The following is a 12153-nucleotide window of genomic DNA, read 5'->3' as shown; positions in this document are numbered from 1 at the left end:
ATCATCAGCAGAGAAATGCCTATGGAACTAACTTGCATTACATTGAAATAGCTAACTAAAGGATCCTCTTAACAACCTGCTGTAAAATGAGAAAGTGCACTGGATGATGAAATACAGAAAAGAAAGAAAAATTACATCCATATATGCACAAAGGCACTTGAGGAATGTGTGTGACAAGTCGTGCCTAAGTGTTCCTGTTAGGCACTGAAGATGAAGATGAATAACAGCCACAGTAGTGTTGATGATTATATCTAGTCTTTTCAAAGGAGCTGGAGCATAGGTGTAATTTATAGCCATACACCTTCCACTCGCACGTGAGTTCATGCACAAAGGAAGAGATGTTGTGGGTTAGTCCTGAGAGGCAGGGCATTGACTGTGTTAATTCAACGCAGCAGGATTTTTCCCAGGTGCCTATTTGTCTGCTTGCATGCTAGTGCAATGGAAAACATTTTAAAAGTATGAGTTCTAGTGTGTGCCCTTAATCTTACAGTTTAAGTGGGAAAACAAAACTGCTAACATACATACGGCAACTAGCAAAGGATACAAGACATTTTGTAATTGGTGCAAATTATGGAATTTGCATAGCAATGTTTAAGAGTTCAGAAAATGAGAGACTGGTGGGTATATAGCACTCCAGGGGAGCTCTATGGGGGGCATGAATTTGGACCGGGCCTTACAGTTAGCTGAGATTTAGACAGATGGAAAGGCTACCTATGGCAAGGAGGGAAGGGCATTCTCAGGTTAGAAAAGAGCAGAATGGGGAGGTAGGAGGGAGTGGGGTGTGAGTTGACGGCGCCACCAAGGGGACGTGGTACTGGTGGGGACACTGGGAGAGCCCCCCAGGGTGAGGAGGCCGATGTGCTGTCCTGACCCGGGCACAGCTGCTGCTGCTTCCTCCTCCTTGAATGAGACTGACTCTGTCTCCACTGATTATATTTAGATACATTTATTCACATCTGTACTCCCTGTGAGGATAGGGAGGATGAAGGGGGAGGATATGGAGGGAAAGATTTAATATTTGTCCATTTCTTAAAGATTAAGTTTATTTTTAGGGTATCTCACTTATTACCCAACTGAGGGGAAACTTTCTAAGGGACTTCTCGGTAAGAGAAATCTCAGGCTATCAGGTGTGACTAGTGTTTTTACTGTGCTGGAAAGAGAATATGTGCATTTTAAAATTCGGATTACCTTTTTACTTGTAATTGTCAGCTCTATAAAGTAGACCAGGCAAAGGAAGGGCTAATGGTGCTTCTTTGAAAGAGGGAACAGCCCGCTCCTCGTCGAGTCAGGGCATCTGTGAGCCTCTGCTGCATATATCTCAGTCCTCCTGGCATATAACCCCCACGTCCTTGTGGGTAGTAAAGTTAAAATTTTAAAAATGTTCTTTGATCTTCCACCCACTGATTTAGTAGACATTTAAGTTCAGTACTGCAGCTGGGAGAAAGGGAGGTTGAAATATAATTTCTCCTGCAAAAAAAAAAAAAAAAAAACCTCAAAAATCACAGTCTCTATGTACTGGTTTAGAAATTATAACAATAAAGTGGTTTCTGTTTTAGAAGGTGTTGTTAGTCATCACGCTTTAATCTACATGGCGTTACTATTTGTGACCTACTTAAAATGGTTGTCCCTGCAGTGGGAACAGTAAGTGTGTAGCCCCCGGTTGACTTGTAGGCCTTTTTCAAAGCTGTCTTTTAATTGCAGCCAAGAGGTTAAATACATACTGACTATAATTTTCTGTGGGCTGGACTTTATCGGGTGAAGACGTGTGATAGGTCTTAGTCCAAGGGAACCACTTCGTAAACAGTTACCCTAGTAATTAAATAGCTCCTCCCCATTCTGTGTTAAGATAGGACACGTTGTCCAGAGTGATCTTCTATCTATGCAGAATGATTCCTGGAGCAGGAGTCAAGAAATCCAGGCCCTGTGTTGGCCACGCTGGTGCACTGCTCCGCGGCCTTGGGCAGGTCACACACATCTTCGCTTTCCTCGTGTGTAAAATGAAACATTGCATTACCATCTCACTAAATGTCAGTTTTTTAACTTCTAAGGTTTTTATGATCCTAACTATGCTACAGAATGTGCAGAAATATAAAAGGATAAATACAGTGGTCCTTGGTCTTCTAGTTACCTGGGGCACAGTTGATTCATCCAGGTAGACCTTTGTAGGCATATCTCAAAATGAATCTTATAGCAAATAGCACTGTTGCTTCCCCCAACCCCTTTGGAGCCTCTATAGAACTTTGGCAGATTTTAGTCCGAAATAATTGATCCTGAAAAGGAAAACATTAAGATTACTTGAAAAACATATCAGAAATTGCATACACCTTGTTTTGCCAGAGTGAATGTTCTAAGAGAGCGCCTGCCGGCCGGCGGCAACAACATAATTCACTGGGGCTCCAGGGCCAGGAGGACTTTGTTCTAGAGGGACATGGACAGTGGGCAAAGGCTTCTTTCCCCAAGAAAACCAGTACAGTGTTCGTGATTTGATCTCTTTGTTCACATTGACTGATGAGGCTTACCCCTCAGTATGAATATTTCTGTCTTCATGCTTTCTTTTAAAATAAAGGCTCATTTTGGTTTCCCCAAATCCTGGGGAAGAGTGATATAAAGTAAGAAAAATCAAAACCTTTAGAGGTTTTAAAACATCACTACTACTAATAAATCACTGTATTTGAAAGTGACCTTTGAACCTTCTTTTCTTTTCTGGAAGATGGTTGTTGTAGCCATGTGTGTGTTTAGAGTGTCATTACACGAGTGTGTCTGCACCCCTGTGATGGGTTGTAAGCCATGTGCAGAGCACTATGGAGGTGGCCAGGCAGGGGGTGGGTTCTGTAGTAAAGGCCAGATTTCTCCTTCAATCTTCCTGGCAGATTTAATATGTACTTCTTTAAGAGTCTTTCACTATTCATCTCTTTTTTTGGTCAGTTTGCATATGATATTTTATATTTCTGTCCCAATCAAGAGCTGCTAATTCTTGCTACTTTTTGCCAATTGTAAATAGCTGTAAACATATATAATTCCAGGTAGTTTGAGGATGTGGATACAGTTTTTTTCTTTTCTTTTTTTTTTTTTTTTAAGTTTTGCTTCCTGCATCACTTGTCCTTTACTCAACAAAACTGTTTTCCTTTTTCCAGATATTTTATTAAACATCTGGAAATTCAAAGAGTCTTCCTAAGAGGCTCATAGAACGCAGTTGTGCCCAAATGTGTGATCCAGGAAACACCTGGTGGCTTAGGTAGGGAGGAGTGATGGGAATGTGCCTGGGTATTTGATGCCCAGTCCAACAAAACAAGGTTATGTTTTTGTATCCAAAGCCAGAACTTTGGTCCTCCTTGCAGGGACTATCTCTGTAGGTTTTCTCTGTATGAACGAATTCTGCTCTACTGGGTATGGCAGTAGTCCTTAATGGACGTGTCACAATGGACAGTCATAATTGCATGTAGGTTTTTATTTTACACTATCTGGGCATTAAGGATAAGAAAACTTACATATCTTCACTTTTCTGTGTTTCAGTGAGAGAAATACACTACTTGTATCACTATGAACACAAGAAGTATGAGTAGTACTTTTTAATCCTGTGTTTATGGTATACAGAATGGTTTCTTAACTATTACCTCAAAAATGTTTGGCAAAACAAAACATAAAATACTGAGTTTTGCTGTACACATGTATGCTATATTCCTGAAAAGCTGATTGGTTAAAATGAAACCACTTGACCATAAAATAGTAGATGCAGGCAATTTTAGGAATGGACATAAAATATCCTGGAACAAGCAAGTCAGTCTTTCTCTAGAAGGTGTCCATAGATGAGATCTACCACCTCACTAAATAGTGCTTCCTCGACCTAAAGGTGTTCAAGCAGTAACTGGGCAGTTAGTCTGAAGATTGAACAAGGGGTTCAGCTAAAAGAATATTTGGACTAAATGACTTTTAAAGTCTTGCACAAATGAGCTTCTGTGGTATATATTTTGTTATGGTTTAGCACAGATATGAATGTTGTTTTAAATTAAGATGACCAGTAGCATATAATAAAGGAGGAGATGCCTTTGAAGATTGCTGCTTCTGCCAGTGTTGCTTATGTGACTTGAGAAAGTGCTTTTCTTTGGAGTCCTCTAAAAGTGGGTAATGCAGAGGCCTGGGTTTGGTCATTTTTTCAGGCCAGACACTCGATTTTCAGATTTTTTTTTTTTTTTTTTTTTTTTTTTTTTTTTTTTTTTTTTTTGCGGTATGCGGGCCTCTCACTGTTGTGGCCTCTCCCGTTGTGGAGCACAGGCTCCGGACATGCAGGCTCAGCGGCCATGGCTCACGGGCCCAGCCGCTCCGCGGCATGTGGGATCCTCCCGGACCGGGGCACGAACCTGTGTCCCCTGCATCGGCAGGCGGACTCTCAACCACTGTGCCACCAGGGAAGCCCTCAATTTCAGATTTTTTAATTTTTCATAAGGACTTTGTCTTTTGTCAAATACCCTAATAGAGTTTGATTCAGAGGAACTTTATATATGCTACAAATTGAACTTATTACTTTGGCGGTCTCCATGGAGCCCACTCATACTCCTCTTCCAGGTGCCTTCCAGAAACTGTTTGATCAGGGAGAACAGGGCAGAGTGGTGTGAAGCAGGCTGCCTGACAATCGGAAGTCACAGCCACCTACATTTCAATCTCTGTCTTCATTCTTCCCTTATAGCCTCATTCTCCTGGCCTAGAATAACTCCGTTACCGCTCACATTCCTTTATCCTTTATGCTCACAGGATCTCTACGTCAGCTGCCTGACAGTTTTACAGATGTCTGTGGCAGTTGGGTGGATCCTGAAGTTCTGTGATATCTGTTTTTGCACATTGTCTAAGGATTTGTGCTAAACTCCGCTCTCCTCACTTGCCTTTTTGTTTTTAACCTGCTTTTCCCATTTTAGTTTTTTGGTTTTTGGGTTTTTTTGCATCAAACCCCTTTGCTTTCAAGCTCATTATATCTCTAAATTAGAAAATTTTTCTGACTTGCTACTTTCTTCTACCATCATTTCCTGTTTTCCTCTTACCATCATATTTCATCTTCTCAGGGATTTTAGGGATTTTAGCTCCAATTGAATAACATTTCAGGTCCTGGAAGGACTTGTGCCCAAGAACAAGGCTGAGACATGAATACATGCTGTAGCCATACTGTCTTTCTGTTAATATATTTTCTGATTATAAAATTTATTAAACATTTGATATAGAAAATCTTTAAAGTATTAAAAATGCTTTCAGTTTTCCTGTATCCCAGAGAAAATTAAAATTTTTGAATATTTTCTTCTAGTTCTTTTTATCTGTCTGTGATGCTAAATGATCTGACCTCTTTGTAATCCCTGTTCATGCCTGCTTCCTACAAAAACGAAAAAGAAAACACACATAAAGAGTGTGCTAAAGCTGAAGATCTTCTTTTATAATTTCTTGTGGGGGAGAAAAGTAATGTGAGCATGGAATGGATAACATGGGAAATAAGTAAATACTGCTCTCTGATTCTAGAGAAATGGACATGTGTGAATGGAGGAACAGATGAAATAAGGAGTGTGAGGGTAAAAGGCTGTTAGCTGCACAGGAACCTTGTGAGGGTGCTCTGTTAGGAAATGGGGGGGGGGGAATGGTGAGCAGGTGTAGGCCAGCTCACAGGGGAAGGTGCATCAGGGCCACTGGAGCAGATATGAAACAAATCTTCGTTCTACCAGATACACTTGAACAAAGTCTATTAAAGCCGGGTACGAAAGTGGGAAGTGACGTTCAAGGCAGTGAGTCCCCAAGGCAAGACTCCTGGGTGCCCTCTTGGAAGCTGACTGCCACACACGCTTCTGAGCTGTCTTTGGCCTTTAGTCCAGCCCTGTGGAATATTGTTTGGTGTCCTTTTATTTACTGGATCTCGTAGGGGAGCTGGAGCAGGTGAAAGTTTGAAATGGAAAGAGAAGGTTTGGTTCTGATTTAATTTACATGTAAAAAAGTCACCAAGGCAATCTGTATGGAAAGAAAACAAAGGAAGTAACGTTTTTTTTAATCTTTCAAACTCAGTCATAATGGTAGGAATTCATTAAAGCCAGTATTGTGGCAGCTTTGGAGAAAAACCTAAAAGAAATTATGTAAATAACTAATATACAAATACTTAAAAAGATAGTATATCAAGTATATTTAACACTGAAATTGCAGTATGTTTCTGCAATTTTGCTTCATATTTTCTTTTAAAATTCAAGCAAAATATGTTTGGCTCAAAAGCTCAAAACATTATTGTGAAAAGAAAAGCACAGTTAGAGTGCTTAGGCCACGGTTACGATGTGTGACCTCCAACCTGGCTGATGGCAGTTGCTAGAATTGCACTGTGCACTCGCCGCCAGCTCCCCTTCCTTCCATTCTGGAGCATTTTTAAAATTTTTCTTTTAAATGGCTCTTTACAAAAAGTAGGCCTGTTGTAGATGGACAACACGGAGTGAAATGCTTACTCTCTGAAAAATAGTAGGGAGAAACACGGTTTCCTTTGGTGATTTGTTTATTTTTATTTCATCCTGTTGTTCTGGTTTTAAATTATATATTGGAGAAGAAAACAAAACTTCCTAGATCTTGGGACTCCTTTAAAAATGTCTGATTTCAGTGCTGTTGGCTAACTTTCATTTTCTCTTCTGACTAGCAATATTTTGTTCACATTTGAAGAACCTCAGGTTAAGTCCAGAGGTCTGAATTTTGTTTTTAGAGGAAGGTGCATCCTTGATCGGTCTCGTCTGTTTGGAGTCTGGCAGGAGAGGGGTGCCTGGGGCTTGGCCTGCTGCTGCTGTGCCCCCAGCTCTGTCCTGCAGAAGGTGGAGATGGCTGTGCTCACACACTGTCTGCGCCAAACACAGAAATGGAGAGATGTTACCTTGGGGGCCTTTGTTTTGATTTATAAAATTCTCATTCTGTACAAGATCAAATTAGCTGTTTTAAAACTGTGTATTTTTAAGCCATTGATTCAAATCAGATGAAGAATAGTTTCTATAACTAGATTGGTCTGTCACAAAGGTTCGTCTGATCATGCTACTCCTCTGCTTAAAACCCTTCATCCCATAACTTCCCTCAACACTTAGAAAATAAATTTAGACTCCTTACCAAGGCCTACAGGGCTTGCAAGGTCTGGTTCCAGCAGTGTCCCCCGCTCTGCCTCATCTCTTGCCAGTTTTTCCCTCACTGCCCAGGCTGAGCCACCTGGCCTTCTTGCCGCTGAGTGAATACCCGCAGCGCCTTCTGCCCTAGGTCCCTTATTGCTGCACACGCCTGGGACATTCTCCCTTCGTTGGCTGCTCCTCCTTAGGAATACGTTGGCCTGCCCACGTACTCCACTGCATCTGTGCCACTGCAGTGCCTAGAAAGGTGAAAACTACTTCCCTCACCCCTTCTGCTGCGGTTTCAGTCTGTGATTTAGGTTTAACCATCAGAGACGCCGTGTGAAATGTGCCAGGTGAACCTGGGCCACAAGGAGGCCAAGTCCACTTGCGGTGACGCTGCCGTTTCTGCTGGCAGTTCATTTTTCTGTGGCTTCTGTGGCAGACGTCTGCATGCATCTCTGAGGCAGGATGTGGGGTGCAGGTTATGTTGCAGTCCAGATGTTCTGGTGGCAGCTCCAACCTGATCGTGGTGAGGCTGGTGGCTCCGTGGCAGTCCACTTCTGCACTAGAGCTCTGGAGGTATTTCCTGGACACGCAGCCTGGACTTTTCCTTCGGCCTTTCCAGCAATCTGTGAACTAATTAATGTCTGATAAATCACAGTCTTGGACTAGCTAAGCAGGTCCGGTTCTCCCCACTGATGCTCTGACCAGCGTTGGCGCCGTGCGTCCCCTCCCAGCCAGCACTTACCCCTGCCCTCCCCGCCCTGTCTCCCCTGCTGCAGTTCTTCAGGGCACTTTGGCATCCCGGCATTATGCATGTTCTTGCTCATTCTCTTACTGGCTGCTTCCCTCACTAAAATGTATGTTCCCTGAGGGTAGGTGCTTTATATTTTTACAGCCATGCCCAGCCAGACCTAGAACAGCGCCTGCACGTAGTAGGGTCTCAGTACATACTTATTGAATGAACTTATGTGCCAGCTCTAGTTTGGGGCTACCTACCTAGAGAAATGAGATAGACACTGAAGACTGACCGCATGGGGTTCAGTGGAAGAACAGGGTTATTAGTAAGTGGTACTTGTCACGGGCTGTGGAGCAGCAGCCAGGCTGATTACAACCACTGAGGCAGCGCATGGATTGATACCTGTGTCCAGAAACACTTCCAAGTGATTTCCTTTTAAAAAAATTCTGTTATATTTAGCATATCATTTTAAAATTATTGTCAGTTTACAAGCTAGGCAATTTAGAATTTGTAGAGCGCTTACCTTTCTTGAACAATCTGAATTCAGATGATTCAAAGAATAACAGATTATTGTCTTTCCTTAAAGTGTTCGAATTTGTAGGTGGACAATAAACAAACACATACATGAATACATTAATAAAATAAATGCCCTAAAATTGCATTTTTTAGATCTGATTAATCTAGACCAGTGCTTTTCAAATGGCAGGTTAATATCCATTATTAATGATCCATTAAGTTAATCTAGTGTTTTGTGGCTAGCATTTCTTTCATTAAAGTGGAATAGAAAAAAAATGTAGTCCACTTAGGACAGGTAAGTATTACTTCCTGAAACTTTTGTTTCAGATACATATGTGTATCTTACATATACCAGGTCATGATGAAAATGTAATTTCTTACTGAAGATTGGAGTAAAAACTTGAAAAACATAGAGACACAACTGGATTATCTACAACTCATTAATGATGGCTCTACCCAGAAGTGCTGCTAAGGTTGAAAGTTAGAAGTTTATCTACGGAGAGACCTAACTTACTGTTTTTTAAAACCCTGGGCCTGGAGCCAACACGTGAAGCCATGGTCAGTGCTTGCACAGTGGCAAGTGAGGAGAGAGCAGTAGGCCCCCCTGTAATCCACTTTAAGAGTAAATATCCACTTAAAGACAAACACTAGACATTGCCAAATAAACCTAGTGCATTTGGAGAAAATTCACCTTGACAGATTGATGTGTATATCCTTTTAAACATCTTGGAATTTATTTGTTGTGCTCTATTTGGAAGCTGCTTTGTTTGTGTCTTCCTACAGTAAAGGACTTAACTCACATGGTGATGACATTAGCATACATGTATTTGGTTTAACTGGACTGTAATATAAATGATCAGCTATACTCTACTGATAATCGTTATGATTCTGTTTTGTCCTGTGTAGGAGGTTCCTTGCTAGGAATGCTAGGTTTTAAATTACGGTCTTCACAGAGGGGCTTGTTAAAATAGGTTACTGTATATGGGTTTAAAATTTATAGCAAGCTGAATGAACCTTGTTTTGTCACTGAAATTATTTATGCCAACTCAAGATATATGTCATGTCCTCTGACCAAAATATCTTTATAGTTACAGTATTTAAGATAAAATGTAATTTTATGAAATTGTAGAACTTGAAACCTGCAAGGACCTTAGAGCTCCTACTTCTATACCGATGAGTACACTCAGGCCTATACTGAGTTTCGCTGGAGATTTTCTCACTCTTTTCTTCAGGCCTTTCACTGCAACTTTGAGGAATTGCTATTATAATTATTTTCTCATTGCCTTAAGTGTAAAGGAGGAAGAGAGTAAGTCTGAGGATTGAAGTGAGCCCATTAAACTGTGAATTAGACGTGATTCCTCGGTCTCTTTCCCACTTCCCCTACCTCCAGGGTGAGGCTGGGCACCTTTGCCAAGATTGTAAATAAATATTTTTTAAATAATTGTCATTACAGCAGCAAGGTTGTTTGTTACCTGGGCCAGGAGCAGAGGAAGAGGATGTTGGTGGCAAAGCCCTGTCTGTCCTTAGAAATTAAGCTCTAGCCCAAAACTTTCCTGTTGTGCTCGACCAGACAAAAACCACAGTCCCTGCCCTCTGTAGGCCATCGCAGGTAACTGACTTTGTTTATTCAAGTATGCCTCTTTGGGGCTCTTACATCCTGTTCCAAATTTTCCAGTCTCACACTGTATTCTTTTGGGGAGGTGTGTAATAATTCTTCTCTATCTTATGACATTTCTAGTGAGTCTTACATTATTATAATGATCTAGAATTAGCAGAAGGCAATACACATAAGACCAATAAACCTGTGGGCTCTGAATTCCAGCTGTGCCACTTCTGACCTTGGGAATGTTGCAGTCGTCTGAACCTTTCTGTCTCATCTGGAACTATGGAGTGATGATCATTATCTATCTCACAGTCTTGTACATTTTGTCTTAATGAGGTCATTCATGAAACAGTGCTCATAACTCTGCCTGGCAATAGTAGTAAATGTGTTTGCTGCAGGGCTGCTGCCTAAAAACCCTAAACCTCCCTGGCCTGAAGCTGCCAAATTACTGTGGTCAGCAGTCACTTGCACAGCTGTTTTTTGAGGATCTGCTACTCACTTGTTGCTGTGGGGAATCCAGGAGAAGGTTTCCGGGAGCTTCTGTACCTCTGTGTGGGGAAGTCTTAAACTTGACCCATGAGCAGAGCAGTGTGCCCAGTGGTGCTGCTGTGGGTTAGGAAGGAGAGTAGGTTTCCTGGGAAAGAGAGGACAAGGAGTATGAGGAATTTTTTTTGAATGATCTCTCGTCGCTCTTTACTAAAAAAGAAATCTATGCCAATTTATTAACTCAAGGTACTTCTTATCTGAGCCTATTTTATCAGCACATTCTTTCCCACTCGGTGAAACTACGAAGAAACCATATAGTACTCAGAACATTATTTAGCTGGGGTGGCATCAGGACAAAGGGAGTTATTTAGATGAGTGTTTCATGTCATTGATCTAAGGCAGCTCAGTGTAGCCATTTCCCATGGAGATGAGTTTGCCAATGGACCACCACCCTCAGAGTTCCTGAGCTGCCAGGAGATTGCCAGCTGGGCCAAAATATATCCAAGCCCATTAGCTAAGGCTTCTCCCCGCCTGGACTGTGTGTTTGTATGGGCACTGCCAATGCTCCTGCATGTGGCTTTTTTGCTCTTTGTCCTTGGCTGACAAATAGCTGACAATGAGTATTTCTTTAGCTATTGTAACATATTCAGTCAAGTTAAAGTGAATCCTTCTAGCTTGTTGAGCTATACTGTTTCTTTTTTTGAACTACCATGTGATTAAGTTATACATAGTTATGATAGAAAAATTAGGAAATGACAAGCAAAATAAGAGAAAAATATTCTCCCATAATAACATTTTATGGAATAGCATTGCATCATGTATTTATATTATTATATATTATGGAGTGTATAATATAATATTGGGATATAATATTATCCCATTATATTATGTAATTATACATTATTATGTAAAACATTATGATATTATACTATAATATTATATATTGTGTTCCTTATATAGCTTTGCTATGTAACAAACACCCCCAGAATCTCAGTGACTTAAACTAGGTATTCGTGTCCCTTTGGGATGGATATGGCTGAGTGTTCCAGTGTTGTCTCTTCGGAGGCCCAGCCTGGAGGAGCTGTCCCTCTGCAGACAAGCCCATTCCTGTGTTAGAAAGAAGAGGAGAGGCTGAGCCAAACACACAATGCACTGAACGCTCCCCGTGCAATGTGCATATCTACTCTTATTCTGCTCGCCAGCGCAAGTTACACAGCTACGGCCACATCCGTGGAGGGGTAGGAAGGTTTCCTCAGAAACCTTGGGAGTAGGTTGCATGGTAGGCATTTTGTGAAAACTAATACAGTGTGTGATAGTTTTGGTCACAGATACTCCATTTCTCCACACAAAATACTCGTGTGCTGTACTACAGCAACCATTCTTCTCTTTCCTGTTCCTGAGGACTTCCCTCCTCCTACAGGCAGGGTGCACTCACCCCGCCCCAGAGAGATACAGTACATGCCGCCTTCTTTAGGGCTTTACAACAGCTGTAATGAACCTGGATACAGTGGTTGTGGTCTGCTTTTCCCTTTCGTGTGTGTGTGTGTGTGTGTGTGTGTGTGTGTGTGTGTGTGTGTGTTTCATTAATTTTTATTGGAGTATAGTTGCTTTGCAACGTTGTGTTAGTTTCTGCTGTACAGAAAAGTGAATCAGCTATACATATACATATATCCCTTCTTTTTTGGACTTCCTTCCCATTTAGGTCACCACAGAGC

General features: G+C 41.4%; 1 protein-coding gene across 11 annotated transcripts in view; it reads left to right on the top strand.

The window, feature by feature from the left end:
* PSD3 (pleckstrin and Sec7 domain containing 3) overlaps positions 1-12153 on the top strand; it is a 669219-nt gene that overhangs the window by 344609 nt on the left and 312457 nt on the right. The window contains exon 1 of one of the 11 annotated variants that reach the window (XM_079909124.1): positions 9867-9958. The exons of the other annotated variants lie outside the window; for them this stretch is intronic. The gene's annotated coding sequence lies outside the window, so the exon portion shown is untranslated. Of the gene's footprint in view, positions 1-9866; positions 9959-12153 lie in introns of those variants that run through there. 11 annotated transcript variants of the gene reach the window in all.

Source organism: Stenella coeruleoalba (genome assembly GCF_951394435.1).
Source record: "Stenella coeruleoalba genome assembly, chromosome: 21".
Classification (NCBI taxonomy): domain Eukaryota; kingdom Metazoa; phylum Chordata; class Mammalia; order Artiodactyla; family Delphinidae; genus Stenella; species Stenella coeruleoalba.
The sequence above is the reverse complement of the archived record's forward strand: the minus strand, read 5'-3'. Positions and strand labels throughout refer to the sequence as shown.